Here is a 17,732-nt window from a genome sequence, read left to right as displayed (position 1 = left end):
CTGAGACAACTAATGCTGAATATACGAACAGAAATGGAAAACCTCTTCAAAAACGAAATCGATAAATTGAGGGAGGACATGAAGAGGACATGGGCTGAACATAAAGAAGAAATAGAAAAACTGAAAAAACAAATCACAGAACTTATGGAAGTGAAGGATAAAGTAGAAAAGATGGAAAAAACAATGGATACCTACAATGATAGATTTAAAGAGACAGAAGATAGAATTAGTGATTTGGAGGATGGAACATCTGAATTCCAAAAAGAAACAGAATCTATCGGGAAAAGAATGGAAAAATTTGAACAGGGTATCAGGGAACTCAAGGACAATATGAACCGCACAAATATACATGTTGTGGGTGTCCCAGAAGGAGAAGAGAAGGGAAAAGGAGGAGAAAAACTAATGGAAGAAATTATCACTGAAAACTTCCCAACTCTAATGAAAGACCTAAAATTACAGATCCAAGAAGTGCAGCGCACCCCAAAGAGATTAGACCCAAATAGGCGTTCTCCAAGACACTTACTAGTTAGAATGTCAGAGGTCAAAGAGAAAGAGAAGATCTTGAAAGCAGCACGAGAAAAACAATCCATCACATACAAGGGAAACCCAATAAGACTATGTGTAGATTTCTCAGCAGAAACCATGGAAGCTAGAAGACAGTGGGATGATATATTTAAATTACTAAAAGAGAAAAACTGCCAACCAAGACTCCTATATCCAGCAAAATTATCCTTCAAAAATGAGGGAGAAATTAAAACATTCTCAGACAAAAAGTCACTAAGAGAATTTGTGACCAAGAGACCAGCTCTTCAAGAAATACTAAAGGGAGCACTAGAGTCAGATACAAAAAGACAGAAGAGAGAGGTATGGAGAAGAGTGTAGAAAGAAGGAAAGTCAGATATGATATATATAATACAAAAGGCAAAATGTTAGAGGAAAATATTATCCAAACAGTAATAACACTAAATGTCAATGGACTGAATTCCCCAATCAAAAGACATAGATTGGCAGAATGGATTAAAAAACAGGATCCTTCTATATGCTGTCTACAGGAAACACATCTTAGACCCAAAGATAAACATAGGTTGAAAGTGAAAGGTTGGGAAAAGATATTTCATGCAAATAACAACCAGAAAGGAGCAGGAGTGGCTATACTAATATCCAACAAATTAGACTTCAAATGTAAAACAGTTAAAAGAGACAAAGAAGGACACTATATACTAATAAAAGGAACAATTAAACAAAAAGACATAACAATCATAAATATTTACGCACCAAACCAGAATGCCCCAAATTCGTGAGTAATACACTGTAAACACTGAAAAGGGAAATAGACTCATATACCATAATAGTTGGAGACTTCAATTCACCACTCTCATCAATGGACAGAACATCTAGACAGAGGATCAATAAAGAAATAGAGAACCTGAATATTACTATAAATGAGCTAGACTTAACAGACATTTATAGGACATTACATCCCACAACAGCAGGATACACCTTTTTCTCAAGTGCTCATGGATCATTCTCAAAGATAGACCATATGCTGGGTCACAAAGCAAGTCTTCACAAATTTAAAAAGATTGAAACCATACACAACACTTTCTCAGATCATAAAGGAATGAAGTTGGAAATCAATAATAGGCGGAGTGCCAGAAAATTCACAAATATGTGGAGGCTCAACAACACACTCTTAAACAACGAGTGGGTCAAAGAAGAAATTGCTAGAGAAATTAGCAAATACCTCGAGGCGAATGAAAATGAAAACACAACATATCAAAACTTATGGGATGCAGCAAAGGCAGTGCTAAGAGGGAAATTTATTGCCCTAAATGCCTATATCAGAAAAGAAGAAAAGGCAAAAATTCAGGAATTAACTATCCATTTGGAAGAACTGGAGAAAGAACAGCAAATTAATCCCAAAGCAAGCAAAAGGAAAGAAATAACAAAGATTAGAGCAGAAATAAATGAAATTGAAAACATGAAAACAATAGAGAAAATCAATAAGGCCAGAATTGGTTCTATGAGAAAATCAATAAGATTGATGGGCCCTTAGCAAGATTGACAAAAAGAAGAAGAGAGAGGATGCAAATAAATAAGATCAGAAATGGAAGAGGAGACATAACTACTGACCTCACAGAAATAAAGGAGGTAATAACAGGATACTATGAACAACTTTACGCTAATAAATACAACAATTTAGATGAAATGGACGGGTTCCTGGAAAGACATGAGCAACCAACTTTGACTCAAGAAGAAATAGATGACCTCAACAAACCAATCACAAATAAAGAAATTGAATTAATCATTCAAAAGCTTCCTAAAAAGAAAAGTCCAGGACCAGACGGCTTCACATCTGAATTCTATCAAACATTCCAGAAAGAATTAGTACCAACTCTCCTCAAACTCTTCAAAAAAATCGAAGCGGAGGGAAAACTACCTAATTCATTCTATGAAGCCAACATCACCCTCATACCAAAACCAGGCAAAGATATTACAAAAAAAGAAAACTACAGACCAATCTCTCTAATGAATATAGATGCAAAAATCCTCAATAAAATTCTAGCAAATCGTATCCAACAACACATTAAAAGAATTATACATCATGACCAAGTAGGATTCATCCCAGGTATGCAAGGATGGTTCAATATAAGAAAATCAATTAATGTAATACACCATATCAACAAATCAAAGCAGAAAAATCACATGATCATCTCAATTGATGCAGAGAAGGCATTTGACAAGATTCAACATCCTTTCCTGTTGAAAACACTTCAAAAGATAGGAATACAAGGGAACTTCCTTAAAATGATAGAGGGAATATATGAAAAACCCATAGCTAATATCATCCTCAATGGGGAAAAATTGAAAACTTTCCCCCTAAGATCAGGAACAAGACAAGGATGTCCACTATCACCACTATTATTCAACATTGTGTTGGAGGTTCTAGCCAGAGCAATTAGACAAGAAAAAGAAATACAAGGCATCAAAATTGGAAAGGAAGAAGTAAAACTATCACTGTTTGCAGACGATATGATACTATACGTCAAAAACCCGGAAAAATCCACAACAAAACTACTAGAGCTAATAAATGAGTACAGCAAAGTAGCAGGTTACAAGATCAACATTCAAAAATCTGTAGCATTTCTATACACTAGCAATGAACAAGCGGAGGGGGAATCAAGAAATGAATCCCATTTACAATTGCAACTAAAAGAATAAAATACCTAGGAATAAATTTAACTAAAGAGACAAAAAACCTATATAAAGAAAACTACAAAAAACTGCTAAAGGAAATTACAGAAGACCTAAATAGATGGAAGGGCATACCGTGTTCATGGATTGGAAGACTAAATATAGTTAAGATGTCAATCCTACCTAAATTGATGTACAGATTCAATGCAATACCAATCAAAATCCCAACAACTTATTTTTCAGAAATAGAAAAACCAATAAGCAAATTTATCTGGAAGGGCAGGGTGCCCCGAATTGCTAAAAACATCTTGAGGAAAAAAAACGAAGCTGGAGGTCTTGCACTGCCTGACTTTAAGGCATATTATGAAGCCACAGTAGTCAAAACAGCATGGTATTGGCATAAAGATAGATATATCGACCAATGGAATCGAATAGAGTGCTCAGATATAGACCCTCTCATCTATGGACATCTGATCTTTGATAAGGCAGTCAAGCCAACTCACCTGGGACAGAACAGTCTCTTCAATAAATGGTGCCTAGAGAACTGGATATCCATATGCAAAAGAATGAAAGAAGACCCATATCTCACACCCTACACAAAAGTTAACTCAAAATGGATCAAAGATCTAAACATTAGGTCTAAGACCATAAAACATTTAGAGGAAAAGGTAGGGAGATATCTTATGAATCTTACAATTGGAGGCAGTTTTATGGACCTTAAACCTAAAGCAAGAGCACTGAAGAAGGAAATAAATAAATGGGAACTCCCAAAATTAAACACTTTTGTGCATCAAAGAACTTCATCAAGAAAGTAGAAAGACAGCCTACACAATGGGAATCAATATTTGGAAACGACATATCAGATAAAGGTCTAGTATCCAGAATTTATAATGAGATTGTTCAACTCAACAACAAAAAGACAGCCAACCCAATTACAAAATGGGAAAAAGACTTGAATAGACACCTCTCAGAGGAGGAAATACAAATGGCCAAAAGGCACATGAAGAGATGCTCAATGTCCCTGGCCATTAGAGAAATGCAAATCAAAACCACAATGAGATATCATCTCACACCCACCAGAATGGCCATTATCAACAAAACAGAAAATGACAAGTGTGGGGGGGGGTTGCGGTGAAAGAGGCACACTTATCCACTGTTGGTGGGAATGTCAAATGGTGCAACCACTGTGGAAGGCAGTTTGGCAGTTCCTCAAAAAGCTGAATATAGAATTGCCATACGACCCAGCAATACTATTGCTGGGAATCTACTCAAAGGAATTAAGGGCAAAAACTCAAACGGACATTTGCATACCAATGTTTATAGCAGCGTTATTTACAATTGCAAAGAGATAGAAACAGCCAAAATGTCCATCAACAGACGAGTGGCTAAACAAACTGTGGTATATACATACGATGGAATATTATGCAGCTTTAAGGCAGGATAAACTTATGAAGCATGTAATAACATGGATGGACCTAGAGAACATTATGCTGAGTGAGTCTAGCCAAAATCTAAAAGACAAATACTGTATGGTCCCAATGATGTGAATCGACACTGGAGAATAAACTTGGAATATGTCATTGGTAACAGAGTTCAACAGGAGTTAGAAACAGGGTAAGATAATGGGTAATTGGAGCTGATGGGATACAGACTGTACAATAGGACTAGATACAAAAACTCAAAAATGGACAGCACAATAATACCTAATTGTAAAGTAATCATGCTAAAACACTGAATGAAGCTGCATCCAAGCTATGGGTTTTTGTTTCGTTTTGTTTTGTTCTTACTATTATTACTTTTATTTTTTTTCTCTATATTAACATTCTATATCTTTTTCGGTTATATTGCTAGTTCTTCTAAACCGATGCAAATGTACTAAGAAACGATGATCATGCATCTATGTGATGATGTTAAGAATTACTGATTGCATATGTAGAATGGCATGATTTCTAAAAAAAAAAAAAAAAAATGGACAGCACAATACTACCTAATTGTAATGTAATTATGTTAAAACACTGAATGAAGCTGCATCTGAGCTATAGCTTTTTTTCTTATATATTTTTGTATTTTTATTTTTATTTTTATTTTTTCTCTATATTATCATTTTATTTCTTTTTCTGTTGTCTTGCTATTTCTTTTTCTAAATCGATGCATATGTACTAAGAAATGATGATCATACATCTATGTGATGATATTAAGAATTACTGATTGCATATGTAGAATGGAATGATTTCTAAATGTTGTGTTAGTTTATTTTTTTTAATTAATTAAAAAAAAATGTACTTTGAAAAAGAAAAAAAAACTGGGGTAACAATAGGGTCCTTAACTGAGATATGGAGCACTAAAGGACAAGCTGGCTTCATTGCCCTATACCAAGAGCACTGCAGGCCCCATAAGTGGCGACAAATGGACTTGTGTGTGTGTGTGTGAGTGTGTGTATGTGTGTGTGTGTGTGCATGCGTGCACACCTCCTGATTCTACTTTCCAAAACACCGGATGAGCCTCCTCAGTTATGTGGCAGATGCTCAGTGGAACAGCCAGCAGGACTCTGCTGCAATCATTCCTATTTATAATCATCAGAAAAAGACCCAATTATAAGAATGAATGGCATACTACAAAAACCATGGCTGATGGCACACCTGAGAGGGTGCCAGGGCTAAGGCTATGATGGATGGAGAGGCTGAGAAGAGTATCTGGTTTAATTGTTCACTGTATCAACTAATCACACGCAGTTCATCTGTCAACACAGAGTGATGAAATGGGTAAATCCCTCAACAGGAGACCCAGAGATCTGGGTTCTCAGTTCTAATTCTGTCATTCATGATCCCAGGCAAGTCGCATCTCTTTGATGGGTTTCTTTAGCCCTGCAACCTCTTCACCGAAGAGAGTGCAGATTCTTTTTTCGATTTTGGTAACAGGTATATAATATAAAATTTCCTTTTTAACTGTTTCTAAGTGTACAATTAATTACCTTCACAAGATATCATCAGCACCATCCATTACTGAATGTTATTCATCACTCGAAACAGAAACTCTTTACCCATTAAGCAACGACTCCCCATTTCTCCTCCCCTCAGCTCTTGCTTACCTCTAATCTGCTTTCTATCTCTATAAATTTGCTTATTCTAGATACTTCTCATAATTGGAATCATACAAGATTTGTCCTTTTGAGGTTTGTTTCATTCAGCTTAATGTCTTGAAGGTTCGTCCATGTCATAAATGTTTCAGAACTTCCTTCCTTCCTACAGCTGAAGGGTACTCCCCTATATGGGTACCCCACACTTGAACCATCCGTCTGTCAGTGGGCACTTGGGTTGTTTCCACCTATTGACCATTGTGAATATGATGCCGTGATAACTGCTATAGACGTTTCCCTGCTTTCAGTTGTTTGGGAAACATACCTATGAGGAGAATGGTCACAGCACATGGAAATTCTCTGTTTAACTTTTTTTAGGCACCACCAAATTATTTTCCACGGTAGCAGCACTAATTTACACTTTCACTAGCCATGCACAAGGGTTCCTATTTCTCCACATCCTCACCAACACTTGCTGATTTTTCATTGTGTGTATGTTTTTGAATAACAACAGTTCTAGTGGGTATGGAGAAGTATCTCAAATACAGAAACCCCTCATATAGGTCCTATGCACTCATGGTAGTTAGGTCCAGGTGTCAACTTGGCCAGGTGATGGTGTCCCATTGTTTAGTTGCTGTGGACTTAAATCATCAGTTTGTGAAATTCACCTATGGCTTATTACATTTGTGGTTGGCTAAGGGGGGTGCCTTCCATAGTGAGTGAGGTTTAATTTAATTAGCTAGAGGCTTAAAAGAGGGAGCTCTGAAGAGAGCTCAGCACACCTCATCTCAACACTTAGGGCTCAGTCCAGATGTTTGGAGATGCCGTAAGGAATCACCCTGGGAAAAGCCGTTGGAACCCAGAAGCCAGGAGGGAAGGCCGGCAGTCATCGCCGTGAGCCTTCCCATGTGATATGATGCCAGTGACATGATGTTTGTGTTCGTGTGTGCATGTGTGTTTGCCTTTGGAGCATCTGAGTAACTGAGAGCCCCAACACAGACTTTCCATCACAGCTTGACTGTGTAAAGCTCCAGGGAATAATCCACATCATAGGGACTGGTGATGCCAAAGCTGCAAGGCAGAGAAGGAAGATGCCAGGGAGTAAAGTCTGGGAACTAAAAGAGTCATGTTCTTACAATAGCAAAAACTGGCTTCAACAGGACCGGCTGCCCCAGGACTCCTCCATTCACCATTGCTGAGCTGATGCCAGTGCTGCAGTGCCAGGACACGAAACCTTACTGAAAGTGCATTTCCTGGATTTCTCCACTCCTGGCTAGAAAACCTATATCACCACCCAAAATATGAGCTGTGGAATGCAGAGCTCTTGGGACATTTATTTACTTCAAGTTCAAAAAGCTTTGAATATTGGGTGTCTTTCCCCTGTAAAAAGGCACAGGACAGTTGGTGGCAAAAGAGAATGGTTCAGTACAAGGGCTTCAGAGAGAGAATGGACAGTTCTTCATCCGTCAAATGGGTATAATGACAGGACCCACCTCCTAGAACTGTTCTGAGAACTGAGTTAACACTAAAAGGGCTTGCAAGTGTGACTGGCACATAGTAAGCACTAAATATCAGTTATTATTCCTATTATTCATGATTATTCGTATTAGTCATGGTTTCCTCAGTCATTTGAAACTGCTCATTGCTTGAAAAGAGAGGGAATAAAACCAAGATCATAGATGTTAATTTCTACTCATGAGTGATGCCAGGCAAGAGAAGAACAAAGCAATTTTTATAATATATAAATGTAAACATTTTATCTTATTGGAACTAGCTTGGTTTATAGTATATCTTTTTCTCAGTTGTGAGCTACTTCTTTTTCCTTTCTAAATTAATTATGCTACGTTTTGCTTAGAAGAAAAGGAAGAGGAGGAAGAGGGGGAGGGAAGGAGGAGCTTTGCAGAGACGGGCTTCCCCACGTACTAATTTACATCCCGCCCTGGCATCTGTGTACCATTTCACAGGCCCCTGAGCGTTCATCCTTTACCAGTGTCTTCTGACTGCTCAGAAACAACCCTGTGAACAGGTGTTCTTAGTTCCATTTTACAGACAGGAAAATGAGGCCAGAGAGGACAAGAAACTCACCCACTGTTACCAAACTGATCTCCCAGGTCCCCTGATCCCCAACCCAGGAACACAATGCTATCTGCCCACTGCCTCTCAAATTCTTCGTTTATTCATTCAACAAACGGTGTTCAGAGTCCTGTTTGATCCTTGTGGTCAGCGCTGTGGATATACAAATGAATATGCTGCCTATGGATAAGCTAACTAAGATATCCATTTTAGGTTCTTAAGATTTCCATATGTTAATTGTAAAAAATATTTGTATCTTCATATTTTCCTGAAACCAGGAAAATGTTTAGTAATATAAATCATTACTATAGCAATGCAGATATTTTTAAGAACTTTCTACTTGATATTTTGAGAACATTCAGTTTTCACAGCTGATCAAATGGTATCTAAGTTAGTGTTTAATACTTGGAACTTAAGAACTTTGCTATCTGAATTTGTAGATTTTTTTCCTTGTTGCCTGAATTTTTTTGTAACTTTTTTTTACATTATAGTATAACATATATACAAAGCAAAGAAATAAAAAAGCAATCGTTTTCAAAGCACTCTGCAAAAAGTGGTTACAGAATAGATCCCAGGGTTTGTCATGGGCTACCATACAATCCTCTCATATTTTTCCTTCTAGCTGCTTCAGAATATAGGAGGCTAGAGGGCTTAAATACTTTTTTATCATCACAATCTACTTTTTATTTCCTTCTTTTTTGTGAACAATAGCATATATACAAAAAAGCTATAAATTCCCAAGCACAGCACCACAATTAGTTGTAGAACATATTTCAGACTTTGACATGGGTTATAATTTCACAATTTTAGGTTTTCACTTCTAGCTGCTCTAAAATACTGGAGACTAAAAAAGATATCAATTTAATGATTCAGCATTCATATTCATTCGTTAAGTCCTATCTTCTATGTATAATTCCACCATCACCTTTGATCTTTCCATACCTCTCATTGGGGTTGTTTGGGCTATGGAAATTCTAAATTTTCAATATTGGAAGGGTCTGTCACTAATATGGGGTAGGAAGATGGACTTGTTACCTTAATTTTAAATGGTTTATGAAACTTAGTGTGCAAACACAGGCTTTACAATGATTATACAGATAATTTTTTAAACATGCCTATGGTTAAGCTAACTAAGATATCCATTTTTGGTGGTTCTAAGTGTATTGTTTTCTTAAATAAAAAAAATTGTATGGTCTGGAAAAGCAATGGAATATTCAGAAATCATAGCCCAATACTGTTCTACCTGATGGGGGAGCAATTACTGTCTTTCTTTATAAAAGCAGGACTTGTTATTTAGTCTGAAAGCCTAAAAGAAAAAAGAAAGAAGTGAATATGTTGATGCCGCTCCATCCAGACAGGTGAAAGTCTGTGACAGGAGGGATTTGAAAGGGCTTCCTCCAAGAGTGGCCTTCTGAGACATAAGGAAAGCCAGGGCCAAGGGCCACCCAGTCCTGGGGTCAAGTCCTGCGTCCTCTGCTCGCTGCTGTGTGACCTTGGGGACACAACTTGACCTCTCTGAGAGCTGGTTTCCTCAGGGACCAAACAACGATGGTGATGACGACAGGAGCTATTTCACTGGGCAGTGGCGAGCCTTATACAGAACCATTCCTGCAAAGCACCAAGCCTGCTTTGGGAAAGATGCCTTCAGAAAGGCAAACGTGATAGATTGCCTCCCTGATTCGTCTGAATATCTTAAAAGGGAATTTAGACAATTGGCAATGAGTTGAGGGCTAAGTTAGTGGAAAGTGCTTAGAAAATTAAGCCAAGGGAAAAACAAGACAACGATTAACTTCAGAGAGCGCAAAAGGCTTTGCAGGAGGAAAGAGTTACCTAGTTGAATGCGGCATCAGGTGTGCACAGCATTTACAGTGAGAATGATGTGAACACGGAATGTTGATTTACCTGGAAGGGGGACAGATCTGCACAGGGCAGGGGGGTGTGGGGAGAGATGGGAGGGGGCACGTGTGGCGTGCAGGGCACAGAGAGGAGAGCTGAGCCTTCACCTTCATAGTGAGAAGTCAACAAAGCCTAGAAGAGAGTGATCCAGAAGTCACAATATGAGCAAGGTATTTAGAGGCAGGTAGGTAAATAAAATAACCCATTGAAAAGGTAAAGCTGGTTGCTGCTGGAGAAAAGGATGGCAGAAAGTGCTGAGGGACTGCCGGTTATTATAACATGTTTTGCAGGATTACTTGAATCCAAACCAGGATTTCTCGACTTCAGCACCACTGGTATTTGAGAACAGGTAATTCTTTGAGGTGACAGGCTGTCCTGTGCAGGTAGGTTGCTGTGCAGCATCTCTGACCTCTACTCACTAGAGTAGGTGACAATAGCACCACCATCCCCAGCTGTGACAACCAGAACTGTCTCCAGACATTGCCAAGTGTCCCCATGGGGATGAGACCCACACATACACTCCCCTCCACTGAGAACCACTGGGCTAAACTAAGTGCATGCATCTCTTTAATTTTTAAAATACTTTTTAACAGCATTTAGTAGCATGGTCAGTGCTTAATAAATGGTAGCAAGTCTTGTTATGTCCTTGTCCTTGCTGGAGCTGCCTTCTCCATCCATTGATAGATATTTTGTATGTCCATCTGGAACATAAGCCCACTCCTACTACTACTGATTCAGCAATATCTCTTGCCACTGGGGTCCTGTACATTATTAGTATTAATTTCATCCTCAAACTAACCTGAGAGGGAGGAGGGAGGATTGTTCTTTTCATGTTACAATGAAGAAACTGAGAATCAGAGAAGTTAAGCAACTGAAGTAAGAATGCACAGCTAGGAAGTGGAAAGACCTTAGCTTCAAATTTAAATGTGTCCCCTTCCAGAGCAAGTCCTTGCCACTATGGGAGTTTCAACCCTCATTGATGATCCCAGACTACGGGAATCAGAACCTGTGGGGTTGGAGCCCAGGTATCTGAAAATTTTAAAGCTCCCCCAGGTGATACCATGCACAGTAAAAGTTGAGAAGAATTGCTCTAGCCAGAGCATCCCAAAATTTAAGGTGCACATAAATTACCTGGGGATCTTGTTAAAATACTGATTCAGCAACTTTGGGGTAGGGTTGGGGACTCTGCATTTCTAACAAGCCCCCCACTGTATGGGGAGCCCACACAGCCAGAGACTTTTGGAGATCCAGAAGGAAACACTTCCAGCAACAAGGAATAAATCTACTGCATGTTCTCCCTTGTTAGCTCTGCCTGCCAAAAGATAGTTTAGGAGATACCCAAGGTAGGGGCTGATCTGAAGTTTCTCTAGAGAAAACTATTCAGAAACTGAGGCACAGTTAAGTGTCTTGCTTGCTCAGAGCAATACACTTAGTAAAGGAGGCAAAATTCACACCAGGGTGTGTCCTAGGGACTCTTGGTCCCTGGGTTATCCCACCTCCCTAAACTCAAGGCTATTTTCCACCTATGCTGTGCAACCTTAGGCAAGTCACTTGACCTCTCTGAGCATCTTATTTGCCACCTGGAAACTGAACACAAAGATCAGTCCTGGTTACTTCCCATCAGAGGAGGGTATTTTGAGGATAATGAAAGAGCATCCTCAAATGGCGCTCTCATGGGGACATGGCTGGGACACTGGATTCTGGATCTCCATTTGTGGAGGGGGTTGAGAGATAGATTGACACATCTGCAGGAGGAGATAAGGTCATCACTGTCTCCAATGCCTGGAGGCTTATTAAGGAGGAATGACTGAAGAGATGCTATCTCCCCACTGAAATATCAGTCAGTTCATCTCTGACAGTGACTCAGCCTGGGCGGGGTGGGGGGTGGGGGAGCAAAAGCAGCAAGGCAATCAACTGCAGCGCTTCCTGCCATCTGAGGATGCTGGAAGGCACCACCCACTATGCCATGCTTTGCAGGGCTGAGCAACCTGGTTTCAGAAGGGTGTAAATATTTTGTATGATCCTGGTGGTTTAAGACAAATCCAGATGGCACATGGATGAACATTTTTATTCCAACAGTTGTGTACTGATTTTATGTACATCAGAAAAAATGTATGTGCCCATTTGAAGCTATTATGCACCCCAGAACAGCCATGTCCTTTGATCCTCATTCAGTATTGCTGGGGGGGAGTTTTATAATTTCCAGGGACATGTGACCCACCCAATTGTGGGTGGCAACTTTTGATTAGCTGATTTCCATGGAGATGTGACTCTACCAATTCAAGGTGGGGCTGCTCACTGGAGCCCTTTAACAGGGAACTGTTTTGGAAAAAGCTGTAGAGCCACCAGAATTGACAGAGCCCACACAGCCAGAGACCTTTGGAGATGCAAAAGGAAAATGCCCCCGGGGAAGCCTTATGAAAAGGAGGAAAGAAAGCTAGCAAACATCGCCATGTACCCTCCCAGCTGAGAGAGAAACCCTGACCTTCATTGGCCCTTTCTTTGGAGTTAAGGTATCTTTTTCTGGATGCCTTAATTTGGACATTTTCATGGCTTTAAAACTGTAAACTTGCAACTTAATAAATTCCCCATTTTAAAAGCCATTCCATTTCTGGTATATCACATTCCAGTAGCTTTTACTAACTAAAACATATACATAGTCATTACTCTGTTGGTCTTACCACCTTCATCTGCTTTATTTTATCGTAAGTCATATCTCATCACCTAAAACTTTGTAATCATATTAATTCATTCATCGTGGGCTTCTGCTCACCATCTTGCTACACGATCTGGGGCTTTCTTGTTTGGTGCCCTCCATATTCCCAGTGCCTAGAGGAGTGCCAAGTCTCTAGTAGATGCTCAGTAAACATTTGTTGAATGAATATCAGAACGTGAGTTCACCAATAATATTGCATAGGATTGGATCTAGTTTTTTCTTTTTTGGTTTTGTTTTCAAGTGAGCAGATCTAAAGGATGGTAAATGTGGCACTCAAAAGCTCAATGTTTGGGGGACCACAAGATGCAGAACTGCTTAAACCATGGTAAAGGGCATCCATGGTTATTGGCAGAGTAGTAGCAGTGAGCCTAGGGACCAGACAGGGACTCAGAGCAAGGCTCTCACCTCTTGGAGCCCCAGGTCGCTCACGTGTACAATGAAGGCGACCCTGCAGGCCCTGCCAGTCCTCCAGGCTCCCGGGAGAACTAAGTGAATTACCCAAGTGGAAATTCCCCTGACATGGCAGGGGAATTCTGTTCTATAAACCTGACCTGACCAGAGCAAGCCTTCAACCCATTGCACAGCAGGTGTTTCCCACAGGATGCCACATGGGCTCTGGGGTTGGCCAGACCTGGATTCAAGTCCCTACACGGCCACTTGTTACCTGTATGATTACAGCTGTCTCTGGGTTTTCCTCTGTCTCACTCAGCAAGTGCATTGCTCTCTGGCTATGAAATACAGATAGCATAACTGCCCTGTAAAACAGCTGCATTGTAAATTCCAGACCCTGGTCCCAGGCCTCAAAAACAACCTATTATCCCTGCTGCACAGATGGGAAAACTGAGGCACAGGGAGATGGGATGATGTACAACCACACAGCTAGTAAGAAGTTTACTACTTTGCCTCAAACCCAGGTAGTCTGATGAGAGCGCTCCAATGTCATGCTGCAATGTGTATCTATGACCGGCATCTTCATTCATTCACTGGACAAACATTAATAAGCATCAGCTCTGTGCCAGGCATGAGGCTAGACCCTAGGGATCCAGACGTGAACAAGCTGGACTCCCACGGAGTAGGGGAGACTGGAATATTAAAGAGTGAAAATGCTGCAAAGGAAAATTGAATGGGGGGAAGGGGGTCTATTCATTGAGGTGGTCGAGGAAGCCCTTTCTGAAGCTGAGGCATGAATGATAGTGACGGAAGAATCTGGGGGAAGTTTCCAAGAAGGGCCTTGCAGGCAGTGGGAGTGGCTAGTGCCAAGGTCAGGGCAGTGAGCAGACTAGCATGCTCAAAGCACCAAGAGAAGGCCAGCGTGGCTGGAGCATGGTGAGGTCGAGACTGGTTCCAGAGGAAACAAAAATGGCAGGCGGGGCTCAGATCACGGAGAGTCCTTACGGACCAGGGTAAGGGGTTAGGGGTTTGTTCTAAGTGTATTAGGATACCTTTGCAGGCTGAGCGAGCGAGTCACACAATCTTACAGAAGGTCACTCTGGCAATTATGTGGAGAACGGATGAAAAGGAAGAATAGAAGCTGGGGCATGCAGGAGGCGATTGCAGTTGTCCATGCAAAAGACAATGGTGGAAACAGAGGCTGATGTCCAGCAAAAAGCGGGTGCCAGAATGTTCCTAGCAGCATCATTTCATCGTAGCCACAAACTAGAAGCCAGCCAGATGCCTAGCAACAGTAGAAGGCTGTGTTTGTTTCCTAGGGCTGCCTTAACACATGACCACACACAGTGGGTGGCTTCAAACAACAGAAATTTACATTCTCAGCTCTGGAGACCAGAAGGTGGAAATCCAGGTGTTGCCAGGGTCCCACTCTCTCTCCCAAGGCTCTAAGGTGGAATCCTTTCTTGCCTCCTCCAGCTTCGTGTGGTTCCAGGTGTTTCTTGGCCTGGGGCTGCAAAACTTCCATCTCAGCCTCCCCCTTCATGTGTCCTTCTCCCCAGGGTGTCTTTGTGTCTCCAAATCTCTCCTTCTCTACAAAGACACCAGTCATTGGATTTAGGACCCCCCTTAATCCTGTATGGCCTCATCTTGACTTGGTTATATCTGCAAAAACCCTATTTCCAAATAAGGTCACAAATGTCAGGGGTTAGGATTTCAACATATTTATGCAGAGGACACGATTCATCCCATAACAAATGTATAAACAAATTATGGTAGATTCAGACAGTGGAACAGTATACAACAATGAAAAGGGAAAAGGTACCTGCAAGAATGTGGTTGAGTCTTACAGACGTAGTACTGGTCAAGGAGACACATACAGAACATTGTGTTTAATTTCATGTATAAAAAGTTCAAAGCAGGCAGGATGAAGGTGGGGATGGAGGTTGGTGGGGGCTGGTAACCCTTGGGTGATACTTACTGGGTGGGAGCACGAGATGACCTACTGGTGCCTGAGAAATGTTCTATCTCATGGCCTGTGCAGAGGTTGTATGAGGGTGTATTTTGGTAAAATTCACTCAGCTGTGCACTTAAGGTCTGTACTCTTTATTGCATGTGACTTTTACCCCAATTTTTTAAAAAGGGAAAACATTTTAAAAGGAAAAGAGCTGCTGATGGCTGGGGTCAGGCTGGCAGCAGTGGAGGCAGAGGGGAGGGGAGGGAAGGGGCCCAACACATCTCAGGCCTGATTCCTCCCTGAGCAGTCTGGAAGAGAAATTGGCCCCCTAGGACCACGGACAGCTCTGTTCCCTGACTTAAGCGATCTGTGCCCCCTCTGATAGCTGAGGGAGTCACCCCAAGAGTCATGGAAACCTCCTGCTCCCAGCCCCTGCCAGCCTGAGCAGGGAAGGCTCTGGCAGCAGGAAGTAAACCCTGTTCTGTCCAAGAAGCCGCCGGGGGCCTTGCCTGGTTTTAAACAACTTTTGATCTCTGTCAAGCCGAGAGTCACATCAGAACCAGAGAACTGCAGCAGCTGCAGACTCAACTCCTGCTTATTTTTAGATCCAGCAGCCTGCACTGCGATCCAAGTCACATCAAAACGACTGCAGGTGGGAGCCCCAGTGTTCAGAGAAGCCTCCGGAAGCTGATGGGAAGAAGGGACCGGGAGATGCTCTGTGTCCTTGCAGTGAGAAAGCATGCCGTCAACGTCTCTTTCGGAAAGAAATGGATTACAAAAAACACTTTTTCCTTCATCTGATTAAAAAATTCATTCTTGATCACTTAGAAATGTTAGGAAATGTTAGAAAAGCACAAAAGGAAAAAATAGCCCTTTAAAAATGTGTACATATAGTTAAACAAAAATGAGGTCCCTTTTCAATGGCCTTTTGTCACCTGACAAATCTTGAATATCTTCCAATGTCATCTAATAGCCTTTCGGCATATCTTTTTATTAGCATCATAATAAAATAATAATCAATAAAGCCAATTTTATGTGCTGGGTCATGTTCTAAGCACTTCTTATGTCTTCACACATTTATCCCTCACATCAACCCTTTTGAGATTGTGCTGGTTTGAAAGTGCTGTGTACCTCAGAAAAGCCAGGTTCTTTAATCCTAATTCAGTATTGTTGGGTGGTATCTTTTTGATTGCTTCCCTGGAGATGTGACCCACTCAACTGTGGGTGGGACCTTTTGATTAGATGGTTTCCATGGAGATGCATCTCTACCCATTCAAGGTGGGGTAGCTTACTGGAGTCCTTTAAAAGGGAACCATTTTGGAAAACGCTTTTAGAGCCCACACAGTCAGAGACTTTTGGAGATGCAGAAAGAAAAACACCCTTGGGGAAGCCTTTTGAAGAAGCTGGTAGAAAAAGCGAGGAGACTTGGCCATGTGCCTTTCCAGCTGACAGAGCTTTTTCGATGGCATCAGCCTCTCTTGAGTGGAGGTACCCTCTTGTTTGTGCCTTAATTTGGACATATTCATGGCCTTAGAACTGCAAATTTACAGCTTAATAAATTCCCTTTATAAAAGCTGCTCCATTTCTGGTATATTACATTCCAGTAGCTTTAGCAAACTAAAACAAGGATTTATTATCATCCCCATTTTACACATGAGCAAACAGAGGCTTTCAGATGTTTGCTCGAGGTCATGACACAGTCAGTCATGTCTTAAATGTCGGTCCGTCTGGCGTCAAGGTTTGTCCGAAACTCCTCCCTCGACAGCCTCAGGATCCCATCTGATGAAGATGCTATAATGTCATCAATGAACTGACCCCTGTCATAAGTCCAGACCGCGTCCACACTTGCCATTCCTATACAGATGTGTTGAAGAATATTTCCTTAGAATAAATGCCTAGCTGGGGGGCTGACTGGCTCCAAAGCTGAGCTCTTGGCCCAATTAACCACCCTCCAGAAAGTCTGTGCCATTTACTCTCCCACCAGCAGAGTGGAGAGTGCCCTCCCATCCCTGTCTGCTTTTTGAAACCTCGGCCAAGAGTGATTCTCCATCCTCCCTCCCACTCTTCTCCCCTCCCACACACTAACAGCCTTTGTTCAGGCTGACCCGGGAGAGTGGGCATGCGTGCTTCATCCCCACTGCTAGACCATAAGGGGGGCTCACACCTCCCCCATCTTTACATCCCCCAGAGTCCAGGGCAGGAGTGAGGATTTGCACTCAGAAAAGGCACGCACTTAAAGTGGAGGTGGGACTCTTACCTCCCAGCCCTTTGCACATGCTATTTCCCCTGCCTGCTCACCCTGACTCTCACCTGCCCTTAGGGTTTCGGCTATGACATCCCCCCCATCACCCACCCCTGCCCCAGGAGGACTCCCCTGCCCTCCCAGGCTGGCCTGATACCTGACCGGTGGCTCCGGAGTCGCATGGTTACTC

General features: G+C 41.5%; 1 protein-coding gene across 1 annotated transcript in view; it reads right to left on the bottom strand.

Annotated features, from left to right (window-relative positions):
- SUDS3 (SIN3A corepressor complex component SDS3) overlaps positions 1 to 17,732 on the bottom strand; it is a 235,189-nt gene that overhangs the window by 2,505 nt on the left and 214,952 nt on the right. The window contains exon 14 of the transcript XR_013175608.1: positions 5,664 to 5,758. The gene's annotated coding sequence lies outside the window, so the exon portion shown is untranslated. The remainder of the gene's footprint in view (positions 1 to 5,663; positions 5,759 to 17,732) is intronic.

The sequence above is a fragment of the Tamandua tetradactyla genome, chromosome 5 (genome assembly GCF_023851605.1).
Source record: "Tamandua tetradactyla isolate mTamTet1 chromosome 5, mTamTet1.pri, whole genome shotgun sequence".
In the NCBI taxonomy this organism is placed as follows: Eukaryota; Metazoa; Chordata; class Mammalia; order Pilosa; family Myrmecophagidae; genus Tamandua; species Tamandua tetradactyla.
The sequence above is the reverse complement of the archived record's forward strand: the minus strand, read 5'-3'. Positions and strand labels throughout refer to the sequence as shown.